Genomic DNA, 20161 nt, shown 5'->3' on the forward strand with positions numbered 1-20161 from the left:
GAATTCCCTTTCGCTCTCTCTTTCCTTTTGGGTGTGAGGAAAATGTGTGAAGATTGTTGTATTTCACCTAGGAGCCATTAAGCCCTTCTATAAGAGATTACTAACATGTTGTTAAAGATTGAGTCTTGTGTGCTTTTATGTGTGTGTATATACACACACACACACACATACACACACACACATATATATATATATATATGTATATCTGTAAAAATATATTTCTCCCTAAGATTAGTTGTCTTCTACTTTATTTTTTGGGGGGGGTCCACACCCGGTGTTGCACAGGGGTTATTCCTGGCTCATGCACTCAGGATTTACTCCTGGCGGTGCTCGGGGGACCATATGGGATGCTGGGAATTGAACCCAGGTCGGCCGCATACAAGGCAAACACCCTACCCTCTGTGCTATCACTCCAGCCCCAGTTGTCTTCTACTTTAAACCCCATCATAAGTGGTGCACTACTCTTGGAACATGAGTGGTGTGAGGTATGAGATGTCCAGATATAGATTCCCTCATGGATGAGGCTCAGTTCGAGCATGAGGAAAGCAGCCATGAACATGGCATCAGTTGAGTTCTGGAGGCTTTGGGCTGCCAGGGCTGGGTCCCTTGGGGCATGGGTGGGCCTCACAAATATGAGTTTCCTTTTTCAATATAAATTTTATGATGTTAAAAAGCAAACACTTTCTCTTCCAATCACTTTTCTGGCAAAGTTCATCATTGTGTAAACAGTTAAAAGTAATGACTGAATCTAGAACAAAGCAAGGAAAACAAAGGTAGGCAGAGGCTTAGAGAGTATTTTTCTTGCTCTAAAACTATCAATCAAAATATTAAGCACTCCTAACGCATTTCTATCAAACTCATGTGAAACTTGGCACTTCCGAGCCCTGCTCTGCTCACAATCATATGTTCCTGCTCCTTCCTCTCCAGTCTCCAGCTTCATGGGAGTGACATCTGTACTTCCAGATGTTCATGTTTTACCAGGCTCTTCTCAGTCATTTTGATCAGGGTCCGTGTACACAGATTATATCATAAATCTTCTCACGCTTCACATACTATATCAAATAAGAAAAACCACTAAATACATAAAGATCTATATTAAGCCTAGAAAGCGTAATTTAAGATTTAACACACCATTCATAAGGGTGTGCTATTATTCTAAATCCCCCCATTAATACAAGCTACACTACTGTACAGATTTATTGTTGACCATATGCTCTTTAATTACCATGCTCCCAAAGTTACCACCCTCGCATCTGCAGCTGATCTAGGCTGCTGTTCCTTGTCTCTGCCTCAGCAGGACCTGATAACCATTTTTCAGCTGGACATCTTGATAAAAAGTCGGTTCCAACAATGTCTCAAAAGAGTGATTAAAATCCTACAAAAGAAGAACACAATGTTTTAGGGAGGGGGACACTCAATTACATCAATGATGGTAACCTCATCTGTTTGGGGTCATGGTGGCTGAAACACTTATAATTATAGATTGTTAATGTTCAGCCTCTAAAATCCAGCTGTGACAAATTAGAGTTAAGGAGTAGTATTCTTCTTTATATGATTTTTTTCGTATATGATTCTTTCCCCTATGATCAAGATATGCCTTGCTGATTTAAACTCTTTGGGACTGTATAATTGAGGAAAATATAATTCAGAGGAAGTTAGATTCATTTTTAAGAGATTTTGCATCACAAATGTTAATGAAGTTCTTGTTAATTAAGTAGCTCTTTATATAGCAAAGGAAGAGTTCTTATAAACTGTTTCACTATTTTTTAACATTTAATAATTTTTAATGTAGGAGTACTGCTATTTATTCAGCCACTGATTAGGCTGTAACATTTAATATTCTTAAAATCACATATCTTCTTCCTCCAATAGCTTCTAGTAATATTATGTCAAAATAAATCTTTTATGAAACAAAGACTTGTTAAAAGATGGTATAGAGGAAGAAAACTAAAAACTTAGTAGAGAGAAAACTGGCATATGAATCAAGAGGCAGCCATTGGTAAAAATCAACCAATTTTTTTTTATTTGCCTTTCCAGGAGTTGAGATAGATTATCCTCCAGGTTCCTCCCATTACTAAATTAGTGGCAATGACTCATTGTTTTTAAGTCATGATACTTACAACCATTTGCATTTTAACCAGGTAGCAATTCAGTTAGGCATATGGGCTATTGCTTGTTCTTATTCTATCTCAACACAAATGAAGATCTCAAGAATCCATTCATTCACCAAACAGGTTATAGACATTACCTTCTGGAGACTCAAGCTATAAAGCTTTCAATTTTAAAATGTTTTTTTTTAAATCGTCAAGATAATCCAGAATGTGAAGAACAACAGAGCTATAGGATGTGCTACCAAAGTTCAAGATTCATCACATATAAAGGACAACTTAGTGAGATTTCAATCCAAGGATTGACGCAAACTGAAGAGACAAGATGGAGAACTGCAAAACAAAGTTACTCACCTAGGGTCCCAGATTTATAGTAAAGGTAACACTTCGAATCAGTCGGGCAGGATAGCTTTTTCAATAAGGGCAGGGTGGCAGTGAACATTGACCTCCACCTTATACATTGTACAAAACTTAATTTGAGTTGCATCAAAAATATCAATCAAAAGGTATACGTTAAACTTACTGGAAAAGAAATAGAAAAATAATTTTTAAGATCCTGAGTTAGGCCTATGTCTCTTAAACTAAAAAAGGTAAAACATTCACCATGAGAAAAATATTTTATTCATTTATTCATTGATTTCTATTTGCTTTATTTAAAAACTGTGATTTACAAAGTCGTTCATAATATAGTTGTTACTGAGATTCAATTTTCGAACACGAATCTCACCACCAGCGTGACCTTCCCTCCAACATTGTCCCTAGTTTCCTGACTATCCATTCCCCGTCGCCTCCTTAGTGGGCACAAATAATTTATTTTACATTTCTTGTTATAACTCCATGCCAGGCTGTTTTCATTCAAGGCTCTCCAGAGTGGGGTGGGTGAGAACACTCCCCACCCCAAGGGACCAGCAGCCGACCTCCACTACCCAACCGTTGCCACGCTCCAGGCTGCTTTCCTGGCAAGTCCATCATAAGACACTTTCTACCCATCAAAAATTACCACACCATATTTTATGGGGTTCAGACAGTAGGCAACAAATAATAGAGAGAAATATATAAATATATGCCTCTCGGAGAGCCTGGCAAGCTACCGAGAGTGTTCCGCCCACATGGGCAGAGTCTGGTAAGCTCCCCAAGGCGTATTTGATATGCCAAAACCAGTAACAACTACAGGTCTCATTCCCCTGACCCTGAAAGAGCCTCCAATTGTTGGGAAAAGACGAGTAAGAAGAGGCTGCTAAAATCTCAGGGCTGGGAGGAATGAAGATGTTACTGGTCCCTTATCTAGTAAATCAATGAACAATAGGATGACAGTAACAGTGACAGTGCTATAACTAAATAGCTAATGAAATTGTCAAAGGATATTTCAGTAAAAAAAAAATTGTAGAAATTGCTATATCTTACCATGGAGCCATTAAGTCCTTATCTAAGGGTCTTGTTGCTGGTTGAGCATCCAGTGTTACTGTTTTAGTTTCATGAACTTGGTTGGCTTCTATGTTACTTTATGATGTAATTTGGTGTGTTCCTACAGGAATGTTAGTACTGTGGAATTTGGAGGTGTCCAGGAATTCGGAGGCATCTGTAGAAATGACTGATGAGTTTGCACGGCTACAACTGTGGGGTGTAGGTGTGACTGCTACATCTTCTGGAAGTACCCAGGCTTGAGAGGGACGCTGCCCACCACCACACAGAGAATAACCTGTGTTGTTAGCCTAAAAACAAATGTACCTGAAATTTTCATTGGTTTGGCATCTCTACAAAGCTTCATCACGAAACAGTGGAGTTGGGCCACTGGCATGTGGCAGCTGTGGGCTATGTGTATGGCCGCAAGGGCTTTGACTGGGTGGATTGGCTCATCCCCCGGCTAAGAGCACCCCCAGGTTTTCAACCAGAATAACAGTGTACCCGTGAATGTTTGCAGCTTGGCTTTTGTCTCTTCCAAGATGAGACATAAGCCCGTAAATCAGGGCAGATGAATTTTACATGGTGGTGGCTGTGAGATTTGAGAAAAAAATGATTTAAAAAATTGCTCTGCATGAAACTTAAAGCTTCTATTCTTCACTTTTGGGGGCCACACACAGTGGTTCTTGAGGATGTGGCATGAAGGGTTGAATTCAGGACCTCACACATGTGAGGCAGCTGCTATCAACTTAAATCATCACATCACATCCCCCACCCCCACAATTTTCTATTCCTTAAAGGAACTATTTAAAAATGAAAACTCATACAAATATCATTTCAAATTGGTGTTTCCATAGTCTTCAGTTAAATGCCTAGGAATAATATTATTTTTACTGGGTCAAATTCAATACATATAAAAATAATTCTCTATACTCGTTAACATGGGCTGGAGCAATAGCAGCGGTAGGGCATTTGCCTTGCAAGCGGCCAACATGGCCAACCCGAGTTCGGTTCTTCTGCCCCTCTTGGAGAGCCCAGCAAACTACCAAGAGTATCTCACCCGTACGCCAAAGCCTGGCAAGCTCCCAGTGATGTATTCGATATGCCAAACACAGTAACAATTGTTACAGTGGAGACGTTACTGGGCCCACTCGAGCAAACTGAGGACAGTGACAATGACTTGTTAACACAGCTATACCCCTGAAATTCTATAATACTGGAAAGTAATTTTTAAAAAAGGACAAAATATTGCAAAATTTATAAAAAATAAAAACACAAACCATAGACAAAAGTCATTTTCATACATGCATTCAAGTAGTGAATCATATTTAGACTATGTGAACAACTATGAATCAATATAAAACATACCACCAGAATTTTGTTTAAAATAAAGAAGATATGTATCAGACATTTCAGAAAAGCAAAGTATGTAGACAACAAAAATATAAAAAAAAGATTAAATCTGTCTGATTATTTGCGAAATACAAATTAAAGTTCCAGTGAAATTAGTACCCTCTACAGAGACACCAAACCATGAACAATCCCAGGTCCAGGCGGAGAATTCTGGGATCTTTTCAGAATGGAGGCGGGCAGTTTCCCTGGAATCCTCTGTACCCCAGCAGCCACACCCACCTTTCACAGCCACAAGGCCCTGCTCTGAGGATGGCATGATGAAATCTCCTAGGAGATGCAAGTCAAGCAGCTAAAATCCATGGACACACCAGTAGCCCAGGCTGAGAACTCTGGGACACCCTCATCAACTCATATCAACTCATCATCAACTCATTGACCCAAATCATAGCTCCCAAGCTGTGTGGATTGCATGGCTACTTATGCAACCCTGTGACACCTCCAAATTTATTAATACTAAAATTCTAGGAAACACACAAAATTTCATGGGAAAGTAGTATAGAAACTAAGCTCAACAAAGAGAAACAATAACAAGGAAGACTCAATTAACAACACATAGCTTAGTAAATCCTTAGACAAGAGCCTAACAAGCCTATGTCGAGATTTTCACATACTTTCTTTTACTGAAATATTTTGACAATTCCTTTAGTTATTTAATTGCTGGTACATTTACACAATGGAGTACTATGTAGCTGTTAGAAAAGATGAAGTTATGAAATTTACATACAAGTGGTACTACATGGAAAGTATCATGTTAAGCGAAATGAGTCAGAAAGAGCGGGATAGACACAGAAAGATTGCATTCATCTGGGGAACATAAAGTAACAAAACGGGAGACTAACACCCAGGAAGGGCTCAGATTAGTACCAGGAATTTTGCTCCATGACTTGAAGGCCAGCCACATGTGCTAGGTGAGAAGGAAGCTCAGATAGAGAAGAGAGCACCAAATAAAGGGTGATGTGAAGACCCTCCCAGGGTGGGAGAGACATGCTGAAAGTAGTCTATGGACCAAACATGATTGCCACTCAATGCCTCTCTGGCAAAACACAGTACCCAAAAGAAGAGAGAGAGAACAGGGGGGAATGTCCTGCCACAGCGGAAGGGTGGGACGGGAGGGGGGGGATGGGGGGTGGGAGGGATGCTGGGACCCGTGGTGGGGGAGGATGGGCACTGGAGGAGGGATGGGTACTTGATCATTGTATAACTGAAACCCAAGCACAAAAATTCATAAGTCTATAAGTGTACTTCATGGTGTTTCACTAATAAAAAAATGATAAAAAAAAAAATAAAGTAAATTGTTGTATGTTTGCTAAGGGGGCAGGCTTGAGGGTGGTTTGTAAAATGTGGCCATGGTGGAGGGAAGGTCACATTGGTGGTGGGATTGGTGTTCAGACATTAAAAACCCTACAGCTGTATTATAAACAATCAAGGTGTTTAAATAAAGTATCTAATAAAAACAAATAAAATCATAGCAAAACGCTACCACACACCATAAAATGATGCAAAGAAAAAGGAACTACACCTGACATGTTAGTGGGGATGAAGAATGTTCATATGTTGCTATGGAAGTGTAAACTAGAAGATCCCTTTGTGGGAAACTGTCAACCAGTCTAATAAATCTAAACATGAACTTGTCTTATTATTTAGAAATTTCACTCATAGTATTGTGATCAGTAAAACCATTTACTGCAGCATTCATTGCAGCATTATTATAAATATTATTATAAATAATAGTCAAAAATAGAAATAATTCAAATGTTCAATAACAATAAAAATGAATAAATTGTAATATAGTTGTGCAATGTGAAAAGTCATAGAGCACTGAAAAGGAACAAAATAGTGCTATATACTGCAACATGACTAAAACCTTATTGAAATAGTGTTAGGCAGAACAGTCCCAAACAAAGCAGAGTCTCTGTCACATAGCTATGAAAGACTTTTAAAAGCAAGAAAAATTAATATATGATGGTAATGGACCAAGTAAGTAGGTTACCTTTGTGATAGGTATAGGTAAAGGTAAAGGTAAAGGCCCTCCCGTTGATCGTCGATTTGCTCGAGCGGGCCCAGTAACGTCTTCATTGGAGACTTTGTTGTTACTGTGTCTGGCATATCGAATACTCTCGGTAGCTTGCCGGGCTCTCCGAGAGGGGCGGAGGAATCGAACTCGGGTCGGCCATGTTGGCCGCTTGTAAGGCGAACGCCCTACCCGCTGTGCTGTGGCTGTCAGCTGCCTTCTGTGATAGGTATGGGAATTAAGTATTATGGAACTTGAAATCTTTGGTAGTTGCATAGACATGTACATGCAAAATTTTATTAATTGTCATTTTATGACAATGTGTACTTTATTGATCATAAATTGAATCCCAAATATATATAAGAAAATATATATGTACTGGCAAACTGGCAGGCTACCGAATGTAACCTGCCCACACGGCAGAGTCTGGCAAACTCCCCGTGGCGTACCCAATATGCCAAATACCAGTAACAATGAAGGGTCTCATTCTCCTAACTCTGAAAGAGCCTTGAATATGGCACTTTTTTTAAAAAGTCTCAGGGCTAGGACGAAGGAGACGTTACTGGGGCCTGCTCGACGCAATAGACGAAAAACAGGATGGTTGTGATTGTTGTGATTGTGATATGTACGGTAATGTGAATGTAGGTGTGCAATCATCTTAGAAAACATTATTAATATCGTAACATTGTTGCTTTTGTTTTAAGTAAATTAAAGACATTTAAAAATAGGGCATAGAGTTATAGTACGGTAGGGACGCCAAGCATGCGGTTAACCCAGCTCCAATACTCTGCACCTCTTAGGGTCCTTCAAGCCCACTAGGAGAGATCCCTGGGTGCAGAACCAGGAATAAATTCTGAACACCACCAGTTGTGGCTCTCTAAAATCACCAAAAAACAAAAACATTTAAAAGTAAAACTAGAAAAAAAGACAAAAAAATAAGATCTACCTGAGGACAAGGGAACTGATGCAGGATTTAGTACTCATGCTTTACATGCAGCCAAACCCAGTTTGATACCCAGCACTGAATGGTCCTCACACATTGCCAGAAGTTGGAGGCTGTGTGAAGACCATTGGAAGCTCCTGAGCTCCTCTAGGTTGACTCTCATGACATCTAGCACCACAGGTCCCAAGAAGGCCTCTGAGGACAACTTGGGACTCCACCTTTCCACAAAAAGAGCATGTCTCTGTATATTAGAATCCCTCATTTTGCAAGAAACACAAACTGGGTTGCCTCAAAAATGGACAATTTTTACTTTGATATTTATCTCTTTTCAGATGAAGGGTTAGCATAGAGTTTCTGGAATACAGGGGAAATTGAGGTAGAATACTGCAGACTTAAGTAGAGACAGAAATATATATACATATGATTCAATGTCAATGAGTACTTTTGTAGAGATGAAAATATATGACCACTGAAACCAACAGTCATTCTGAGATCATTCTTGCTTCTGGTGAACTGAAGTGAATATGGGTTCAATGCCTATGTTTGAAACATACATTTCTCTGTATTTATGCACTTCATAATAGAAGTGAAACTCACCAAAGATGAGAAGATAAAGCAGACTCCACTTACCAAGAATTTAATTTCAAAAGAAATCAATGTTTTATATACATTAGAAAGTAATTTTACTTTCTTAAAAAATGTGCAGCCCTTATAAATATCTACACTTTGCTCCTTCAATTTTCCCGGCATTTTGATTTGAAAGTGCACACTAGGAGCTGTAAGAAAATGATATAAACTTACAGTACACAAGACTTGAACTTGGAGATGACCTAATCCAGTTCCTTCAGAGGATCTCAACTTATAGGATCAGGTGCATAGAGCTTCCAGAACAAAGGTCTTTGATCATGAATATAATTTAATCATCCAATGATCATCCTTGCTTGGTGCATCATTCTCTACAATGACCCTGAAAAGCAATAAAAGTTTTTTTATAGATCATTGTTCAAATAAAAACAAAACAAGCACTGTCATATTCATTTTCCTTTTGAAACCAAGACCCAAGCTCATTGAAAGGAACCATGGTTTACAAAATTATTGATAGTTGAGTTTTAGGCATATAAAATTTCAACAACAATCTCACCACCAATGTCAACTTTCCCTGTGGGAATCCTGTCTTTATTGTTACATTTCCTCATTCAGTTATTCTATATACCACAAATAAGTGATATCGTCCTATGTTTGTACATTGATTTATTTCTAATTAAAAGAAACTTGTCACAATTTTGAAGAAACTGAGACACCAAGCTGACAATGCCCTCATAACTTTAACATTTATATTTTATTCTAGATGTTGCAAGGGTGTTACGCTGACTTGATTCTGAGTTAACAGCAATGTCTGAAATTTTACTACTTCTGATAGTGGTAAATATAACCAGCTCCTGGAATAACCCAGCTATTCTGACCACCTTTGTGACAAATTAGGCAAGTTAAGAACTTCTCTGCCTCTCTGCCTTCTTAGCCACTGAGTGGACCTAATAACACCTGCCCTAGAGATCACTGTATCAACGCAAAGAGAAGATGCAGAGGAATGTACACGTTGTCTGCTGTTATTATCATCAAGATGATGATAAGATGATTTTGATGATGATGATTGTTACACATGTACAAAACAGTGAAGCATATTTGTCTATCCAACCCTAATTAGCCATTAATAAATTAATTTGATTGCAAAATTGACTTCAGAAGAACCATTTTCCTTTCTTTAGACCACACCCTGCAGTGCTCAGGTCTTATTCCTGGTGGGGCTTGGAGGATCATACATTGTGCCAGGGATCAAATCCAGGTCTACTACATGTCAGGCAAGCACCCTGAATGCTGTACTATAAGTCCAATCCCTCAGAATTATTTTTTAATTAAGCTCGTAATAAGTTCACCTGTGCATATTATCTCTATTTGTACATTCTACTCTAGTGCCTTAGATATCTTTGCATGTATATTGTGTCTGACAGCCTGCCTTAGACATGTCATCTGCTCAATAGTCATTTATTGAATTAATAAATGAAGGTTTAAATAAACCGAGTTCAAAGGAAAAAGTGATTGCATCCCCCTTGCCCTCCCCTACACGTATACATCAACCCTGCCGAATTTATTGGAAGTCACCCAAATCACTGATGAAACATTTGGCTCAAGTCTTCAAAATAGTACACAAATAGATAAATGGTCTCTTTTTTTTCCTTATAGCTTTTAATATCCTGTTCTTTATAAATGACTTTCAGACTCATTTTGTATTATGGTTATCTTCTGAAAATGTATTATATCCTAATAGCTAGACTTCTTTTCCTACCTCCAAGCCCTGCTTTTCGGTTTGGTGCTGATTTTTTTTTACTTTGAGACATTAATTTAAGTATGCTGCTTGTCAGTGGATGAGTGAATGAATTATTCATTTTATTATGAAACATAAATTTTAAGGAACAGCATTATAACTTCTTTTTATATGCCAAAAATAATAGATCATTCCAGAAGCCATTATGGCACCCTTTATCTAACCGAGGGTACACTTTTGAAATCCTTGCCAAACTAATATGTTTTAGTGTAACTACAACTAGGAAACGTTGAAAGAAGCAAGCTCTCAATTTAGTACCTAAATAAGAATATAAGCTATACCTAAGGTGAAAAATTAAACAATGCTGACATTCCTTGATTATTATTAACATAAGCCAGAGCAAACTAAGGAAAAAACAGCATGACAAAATTGACTTCCTATCAATAATCATAGCCATATCCTCATGTTTCTGACAAAATGTTATCCTCAGATAACAGGATATATGTACTAACAAGCAAGACTGACATTTTTTAGAGTGCATTTCAACTTTAGTTAGTATTTATTCTATCTAAAGAAGATACAGTACTCCTTGTATCTGTATAAAAATCCATGACTAGACTGAAATACATTTAATGTCTCATAATAAAAACATGCAATCTTTAGTTTCTGATTTTTACAAATACTGTAAGTCATTAATATGTTAAAGATATGTCTGCATAACCAGGCATTTATAATATGCATTATGGTAACTATTATTCATTTCCTATATGCTATAGTTTTGCCTAACTTAATAACAGGCATTCATGGTATATTATTGCAAATTCCTATCTACATCCTTCTTTTCCCAAACTTATGTCTACTGTTATAAGAGTAATGAGATTTAGCCAAATGGCATCTTGTTATACTCAGTAGACAATATGCATATTACTTTCTGGCCCATCTTTATTTTTAAACATTAATAAAAAGGAACATGAAAGATAATGATTATAGTAAGAAACAACCACTACAATGGAGGAGGTAGATTTGCTCAATGATGGAGAAGTGAGTGAACCCAGACAGCTTAGACTACTTGGGAAAATGAAAAGTCATACTGATTATTTTAATTTCCTAAACTCTTTAGTGTTCTGAAAGCTCTTTAAAACTTCATATTCTTTCACATTTGTCTGTTGTTATTATCTTGTCCAAAGCTCTCACTCACCTTCATGCTACCCAGAAAGACCGTTAGCATCAAACTGGCAAGATTTAATCAGAGTTTATTGCTTTAGATAAAAAGCACTGCCATATTTTTTTATCTTTTTATTAAATTTACAGACTTTGGGAAACCACATTAGGGATCAAAAGGTGATTGCTTGTTTCCTCTACTGGAATGCAATGTTATACTTCTCATATGATAAAAAATTCTTTCCTTCAATTCAGTAAAAAGAAACAATACTTTTTTCTATTGAAGCAGAATGCAGGAATTTTCCTTGAGATTATATTCAGGATTATAATCTCTTCATACAGCAACACAAAAACAGTGAATTTAGATACCTGGTTCTTGCTCATGAAAATATTAATAAAGCAAAGAAATCACAATTTCTTCCCCAAGGACAGCAATAATAAAGCTTATTCAAAAGTAAAATATTAAGAATATATATTACATTTTAATTAAGACACCATGATTTACAAAACTCAACCCGCCTCTTGGAGAGGGGCAGGTTGAGTTTCCTTCCCCGCCCTGAGCAGAGCCCCAGCAGCCGAAGATCTCCAGAACCAGCCACAACCATGCTTAGACCACTCTCTACAAGCATGAAAGAACTTGCCGAGGAACACAAGCATGCGGGTCCCGGGACTGAGATCTCCAAGTCTGCTCGGATCGGGGCTGAGCATCCTCCACCCAGATCCTCCATCTTCCAGTAGGCAGGGGTCACACCCACCAACTGCCCCCGGCACCAGGTAATCCCATCAACAGTCAAGACCCAGAGACTATAAAACCCAGCTCCCAGAAGTGCACGGCCACATTTGCGGCCGCATGACATCTTATTATCTCATTCTTATTTTGGACAACCTGGTAGGTTACCAAATGTAACATGCGCATACAGCAGAGTCTGGCAAACTTCCTGTGGCGTACCCAATATGCCAAATACAAGTAACAATGATGGGTCTCATTCTCCTAACCCTGAAAGAGCCTTGAATATGGCACTTTTTAAAATCTAAGGGCTAGGATGAAGGAGATGTTACTGGTGCCTGCTCCAGGTAATCAATGAACAACAGGATGATCATGATTGTAATCGTGATTTACAAAGTTATTCATAATAGAGCTGTTTTGAGCTTACAACATTCTCACACTAATGTTACCACCAATACCCCCTCTACTAGTGTCCCCAGGTTCTCTCCCACTCCCCAACCGGCCCTCATGGCACACACATAACAAATTTATCTCATATTACGTGCTCTAATAATACTTAAAGTAATGGAAAATGGAATTGTCAGAAAATAAATCAATGAAAATTAATTTGTCATGATTGATTCCTAAGTGTCTTTAACCAATAATAAATATATAAACAAGACATAGTCATTAATTTATTACTTAAAACTGCATAATATCCCTTATCAAGCTAGCAGTAAATGTACCTTTCTTAATCTAGTAAAGGACAATCACATGCACCTTTAGTGAGTGCCATACTCAATGCCCAGTGTTGGGACATTTCTCTTGTCTCTTATAGAAGCTCTTTTATTGCTTCTTGCAAAACTGGTTTCAGGGCTATTCCTGAATAGGAATTCCCTAAGCTGTTGCCTGTCCACAATGCTCTGTATCACTCCTTCCAATCTGAGTGATAATCTAGCTGAATCAAGGATTCTTGTTGAAGTGTTTATTTTATTGAGCTTTTATACTATATCCTTTCATTCTCTTCTATCTCACAGAGTTTCATTTGATAGATCTGCAATACATATTATGGGATTTCCTTTGTATGTACGTACATTTTTTTTTATCTTGCTGCTTTCAGTGTTCTGTCTCTATCTTTGGATTTTTGTCATTTTAAGCACAAGATGTCTTTGAAGTCTTCATAGTTGAGTCTATTTTTTCCTGGGGCCCTTCAGACCTATCAGTACCTTTATTCCTCAACTATGGGAAATATTTATTGATGGTTTTTTTAACTATTGTTTTTTCATCACATTTGCCTTCCTGTTCTCAGGGACTGCAATGATTCTCATATTGCTCCTCTTGAATTCATCCCATAATTCTCTGGTATGCTGTTTATTTCTTTTTAGACCATTTTCCTCTTTCTGCTGTTTCCTGGCTGTTTCCCCCCTTCTCATCTTAGAACTCATCAATCTTTTGCTCAACTTCAGTTATTCTGTTATTCAATAGAGTATTTTATATCACCTACCACTATTTCTGCTGTTTCTGATTGTGGTATCTTTTTTCATTTCTACTCTTATACATTCTTGTGCCATGTTTGCTATCTTTGTCATAATTTCATTGAACTCATCAAACTCTGTGAGATAGAAGAGAATTTATCCTCATCAGGATAAATACTAAAATATAAAGCAACAAAACCAGAGATTAGATAGTCTCCAATGGAAACAAACCCAGAGATAAGATCAACTGAAGTAGGACTTGAGAAGTTTAAGTAGGGAGGGAGGGACCTTGGGATAGTGGGGGAGAAATCTGGACACTCCGGGGCCTGGTCTGGTGCAGCTCTGCAAGTATAAACAATATTATTGGTGCTATTGCAAACTATGATCCATCAATTTAAAAATGGGGGGAAAAATGTGCCCTTCCTATGTCAAAAAAGATACACCAGATCACCAATGAATGAACAACAGTCAGGAAAGTATTTGTCACAAGCAGCCATTAAGATAAACCAACCAAACCTAACTAACTTTGTAACTAGATGGAATTTGAGATTAGGCACTCAACTTCCCAAGAGCTCCAGTTAGAAAACTGGTCTGTCCAATAGTGTATGCAAGAAGTACAATGCTATGGGAGGGCGAGGGGTAAACAGGAAAAGTACAAGAGGTTCCGTGAGGCGAGCAGGCCTTTCCCACATGTCCCTACCCAAACTTCTGAGACCAGCAGCGGAAGTCTCTGTTTGGGCCTTCACCCTTCGTTGACACTTGGAAACAGATCTCAAGAGATGCAGTTATATGAACAGAAGGTTGAAAGACTTCCCAGAGAGTTAGAAAACTGAAAATGGAACTGATTGAGAACAGCGTATGACCAAATACATACTTGGATGGGTTAGAATTCTGAAAAAAGAAATTGAAAAAAAATAAATCCAAAAACTTTCCTAAGGGTGAAGACAAATAAAGACATTCTTAGAAACAAAAAACACACACACACAGTGAAGGCCACATATAAAAATCTACAATCCAGTAATGCTTGCTAGTTTTTCAAAACACCTCATTGAACCAAAATTTGCCTATAATTTCCCAAGTATCTTATTTCCAATCCTATAACCAATCAGCAGTCAAATAAGTTATTTTATTTAAATACAATAGTTTTATCCTAAAATAAGTTATCTAAAGACAAGATGTCTTAGTGTCTAGAAAAGAAAAACAGTCCTAGGAGTATGTATGGTTAGATTGAAAGTTCTATGCAACACCGTCCCTCTGTTTTTGACTTATAAATTTCCAAACCTTTTATACAAATATTCCAAATAAAAGTTTACTCATAAGAGGAATGCAACTTATTTTTATGAATATTCATAGTCACTGTCACTGTCACTGTCCTCCCATTGTTCATCAATATGCTCAAGCAGGCCCAGTAAGTTCTCCATTGTGACAATTGTTACTGTGTTTAGTATATTGAATATGTCACGGGGAGCTTGCCAGGCTTTGCTGTGTGGGCAAGATACTCTCAGTAACTTGCCAGGCTCTCTGAGAGGGGCAGAGGAATCGAACTCAGGTCGGCCATGTTGGACGCTTGCAAGGCAAATGCCCTACCCGCTGTGCTTTCGCTCCATTCCATAGTCAATATAACAATATATTGTTTTTATTCAATGAACCTATTTTTCTTAGTTAGTTCAATTTTTTAAAATGTATAACCTCTGTCATACAAAAAGGAATCTACATATTCAGAAACAGTTCCATTGGTCAGAATGTGAACGAGATGTGGTATCATTTCTCATCTATTCAACATCATTACATAAAACTAGGGGACCCATGCATGGTTGAAGCTCCATTGCTTCAGGGAGTTTAGGCAAAACATTCCTACTTGCGTAATTTCTAAAAAAATTCACAAGGTTAATTTCACAGCCACTTCTCCCCGAAGGGAGCATAAAATGAGGCTCCCATAAACATGTTACCGGACTCCCCACCAAACTATTTTGATTCGGGGCACCCCAAAAGGGCATGGGTGGAAGCTCTCCCCACCCCAAGGGACCCAGCCCTAGAAGCGACCTCCACTATGCAATCGCTGACACACTTCAGGCCATTTTCCAGACCATGGGGTCATGAAGTCACATCATAGGACACTTCTTACCCATTTTCCATAATTACCACACCATGTTTGATGGGGCTCAGACAGTAGGCAACAAATCATAGCATTTTAGCACTGTCCTCCCATTGTTCATCGATTTGCTAAAGCGGGCACCAGTAACATCTCCATTGTGAGACTTGTTACTGTTTTGGCATATTGAATACGTCATGGGTAGCTTGCCAGGCTCTCTGAGAGGAGCAGAGGAATCAAACCGGGGTCGGCCTGTGGTCAGCTGCGTGCAAGGCAAGCAACCTACCCGTTTCTGCTGTGTGTGTGTGTGTGTGTGTGTGTGTGTGTGTGTGTGTGTATGCCTCTCGGAGAGCCCGGCAAGCTATGCGTTAATCCAGGCCATCATGTCTGCCTGGAGGGGAAAGGGTGTTGCCCCATTCGCCCTCTCCTCTCTGGAAATAAGATGGCGGCCACATGGGTGCCTTGTGGAGAGCAGGTGTGAGCCGGGGGTGTGGGGGCGACTAAAACCTCATGGGAAGGGGGGCGTTCCGGTCCGTCCTTCACGCCCTACCGAGGCCGCCAGTTGCTCCCCACGAGCGGCTCTCCAGCACGGCCACGACTCTAGAGCACAGAAACCAATCTCTTAATTATCTGACTCTCAGTAGAAATACTTCCAGGGTTAATTAGCAAAATAGCAGAAATCCAAAACCAACATTTAATTCTTGAACCCAGCTGTAGAAAGCGAATCACTTCACAATGCTTTCTCAGCATGTCTGATTTGGGGGGAGGGGGTAAACTCTAAATAATAGTGGTGCATCTTTTATTGAAACAATGAATCTAACCAAAGCAGATAGAGTATCAACTAGAATTCATCTGCCTCGCAGGCATTGGGAGGGGTGGGGGGGTTTTATTGGGGTTCTTCGTGGTAAAAAATAAGTATTGGTAAAGGGAAAGGTGTTTGATATTTGCATGACTGAGACCTAAACCTGAAAGCTTTGTAACTTTTCCCACAGTGATTCAATAAATAAATAAATTATTTTTAAAAAAGTATCCTGCCTGCATGGGCAGAGCCTGGCAAGCTCCCCGTGGCGTATTCGATATGCCAACAACAGTAACTATAACAGGTCTCATTTCCCTGGCCCTGAAAGAGCCTCCAATTGTTGGAAAAGACAAGTAAGGTGAGGCTGCTAAAATCTCAGGGCTGGGACAAATAAAGAGTTTACTGGCAGCCGCTTGAATAAACCAATGAACAAGGGAATGACAGTGATACAGTGAAATTCTATTTTGCAAAAGCAATAGAAAAACCAGCAAGAAATAAAAAATAAGCTGAAGATATCACCTATTTTTAGTTGGAAAGGATCCAATATTCAACAACCAGAAAGCCAAACTCCTAACGACAGTATACTTTATTAAAGTCTCTTTAAAGTAGCTGCCGCCCCATGATATATTTTATCCTAGTAGAGAACAACCAAGATGCATTGTGGGATGATAGAATTTACCGTGGAGAAAGATAGTGGCTAACTGACAGCACACTATAACTGCAAATGCATGAAAATCTCAGCATTTCCTAACTATTAGATCACATGTGTCAGAGTGATCTTTAATTAGTAGAATTCCCTACAGTTTTCTCAGAAACAACTATAAAACATACATAAATCATGGTTTGTGCAAACTTGAAGATAATTTTTGGCAATGTTGTTGAAAATCTAGCTTAATATTTATAGTGTTGATGAAAAATATTTCTGCGCTCTCTGATACAGCAAGAAATATGTTGGGGCTCTAGGAACACTCTATTGCAAAGATGTCATAAATAAGCCAATTCTTAAAAAATTTTGCACTAACATTTAAAAACCATGAAAAAATAAATCAAAGAAAATTCAAGGATAATGTCATTGTAGATGCAATATTTTCAGTTCTCATAAAACTAATTTTTATTTGCAATACAAAGAAAACAGTTATCAAAATTCCAAAGTTAAAATGTATCACTACAAAATTTCAAATATTGTAGAATTCTTAGAGGGAAGCCAGAGGGCATATATTTTTATTACATAAAATATTTTCTTAAAAAACGTATCAAAATAAATAAAGTGTCATGTAGTTGCTGATGGAAGGAAAGAAATCATGACTGTAAAGTTAGAATGACAGAGAAAAATCTCACAGTGCTAGGCCTCTTGGAATTACTATCATCTGTATAGTGACACCTCTGCTGATTTTTTCATTTCCAACAGAGAATGATACAATCAAATTTTACACATTAGAAAGAGTTACAATGAGGGGGATGGAGAGTTTGAGATAAGGAAGTCCATTAGGAAGCTTTGCTTATGGTTCTAATAAAAGTAGTAGGTACTGAGTTAACTAATATTAGTTATTTAGCCTTTTTTTCTGAACTGAAATGGTTAATATAGTTAGTGCCATGGATATCAGATAGTGTTCATGAGTACTTTTATCATGAAATTGGGACTATGTTCTTTGAAATTGGGGGTTGCAGAAAAATGCAGTAAGATCCTATTTACCTAATGTTATTGGAATCATTACAAAAAACTGAGTATGATGGTACATGATACATGCATATCATAAATACTTGATTTAATCTAAAAATACAGGAAGTATTTATCTCTCACTCTCTCAAAGCGGAACCAGAAAACTTTTTCTTGAGCACAAATCTTATTTGAGTTATTTGTAATCTATTTTTTCATACCTCACAAACATAATGCTTTTTTTAAAATTTTTTTTTATTAGTGAAACACCAAGAGGTACAGTTGTAGATTTACAATTTTTTGTGCTTGGGTTTGATTATACAATGATCAGATACCCATCCCTCCACCAGTGCCCATTTTCCACTACCATGGATAATATCCCCCCCACCCCCATCCCCCCATCCCCCCCGCCTCTGTGGCAGGGCAATCCCCTGTGTTCTCTCTCTCCTTTTGGGTGTTGTGGTTTGCAAAAGAGGCATTGAGTGGCAAACATGTTCAGTCCATAGTCTACTTTCTACATGCATCTCCCCTCCTGGGAGGATCCTCCAAACATCCTTTATTTGGTGCTCCCTTCTCTATCTGAACAGCCCTTTCCTCTAGGATACCCGACTGGCCTCTAAGTTATGGAGTAATCCTCCTGGTGCTGATCTCAGCTATTCTTGGGTATTAATCTCATACTTTGTTACTTTATATCCCCCAGATGAATGCAATCTTTCTATGTCTATCCCTCTCTTTCTGACTCATTTCGCTTAGCATGATACTTTCCACGTTGTACCACTTATATGTAAATTTCATGACTTCATCTTTTCTAACAGCTACATAGTACTCCATTGTGTAGATGTACCAAAGTTTCTTTAACCATTCATCTGTTCTTGGGCATTCAGGACAAACATAATGCTTTTTATGATATTCACATTTGTTTTTGTTCAAATGAGGAATTACAGACCTCTGTGAAGGAATTTAAGACTTTTAACAAGTACTTCACCAACATTTTATAGTTATTTAGTCCCTATTAAGTTGATAGCTGGTAATACTTAATTGTCTATATTTTTAACTACTTTCTAAAGCAATCAACTTAAAAATTTTATAGTGTATTGGAGCCCCCATATCACCTTTTATTTCATTATTGAGATAAGGAAGCCCACTTATGAGGCTTTGCTTATGGTTCTAATAAGAATAGTAGATACTGAGTTAATGTAATATTGATATTTATTATTTAGCCTTTTTCATGAACTGAAATTATTAATGTATTAAGTGCCATGTAGCCACAGACATTTCACAAATGAAAATCTAACATTCATTCTCACTCCCTGTATTATTTACCGAAACTTTATGATGCCCCAGTTGGAGATGATTTTGGAATGCATTGGAGAAACACTTCTGTTATCTGGGTGCATAACTTCATATACGTATGTGTAAGGGTCTCACACCCTATGGGAACACTTTGTGGAATAGAACTTGGAGGACACATTCCACTTGAATTCTCAGAGACTTCCTAGGAAATGTCATTCTAGCTCCTAACAACAATTACCCCAAGTCAGTAACACATTTTTTTCCCTTTATTTTATTTTTTTTTACAGTTGTAGATTTACAATTTTTTGTGCTTTGGTTTCAATTATACAATGATCAGATACCCATCCCTCCACCAGTGCCCATTTTTCACCACCATGGATAATATCCCTCCCACCCCCATCCCCCCATCCTCCCCTCTCTCTGTGGCAGGGCAATCCCCTGTGTTCTCTCTCTCCTTTTGGGAGTAACACATTTTTTTTATATTGCTTCTGTGTTCTTTCTGGTTCTCTACTCCTGGTATCATACTAACTTCCTGCATGTAAATCTTTGTCTTAATCTTTAACTTTATGGAAGGTAAGTCAAACTCAAACACATTGAAGTAGTATCACCTTTTAAAACTCAGCTAGTTTTCCTGTGTGCTTAATTGATTAACATAGACAGAGAACAAGAACCACTGCCATTAACACATTTGGGAAGAAACTTAACTGCCCCTGGAAACTTAGCTGCACATATTGGAATTGTGAGGCGGGGGATGGGGGCGGGGGGGGTCATAAAAAAAC

Source organism: Sorex fumeus, unplaced genomic scaffold (assembly GCF_029834395.1).
Source record: "Sorex fumeus unplaced genomic scaffold, SorFum_2.1 ptg000013l, whole genome shotgun sequence".
Classification (NCBI taxonomy): Eukaryota; Metazoa; Chordata; class Mammalia; order Eulipotyphla; family Soricidae; genus Sorex; species Sorex fumeus.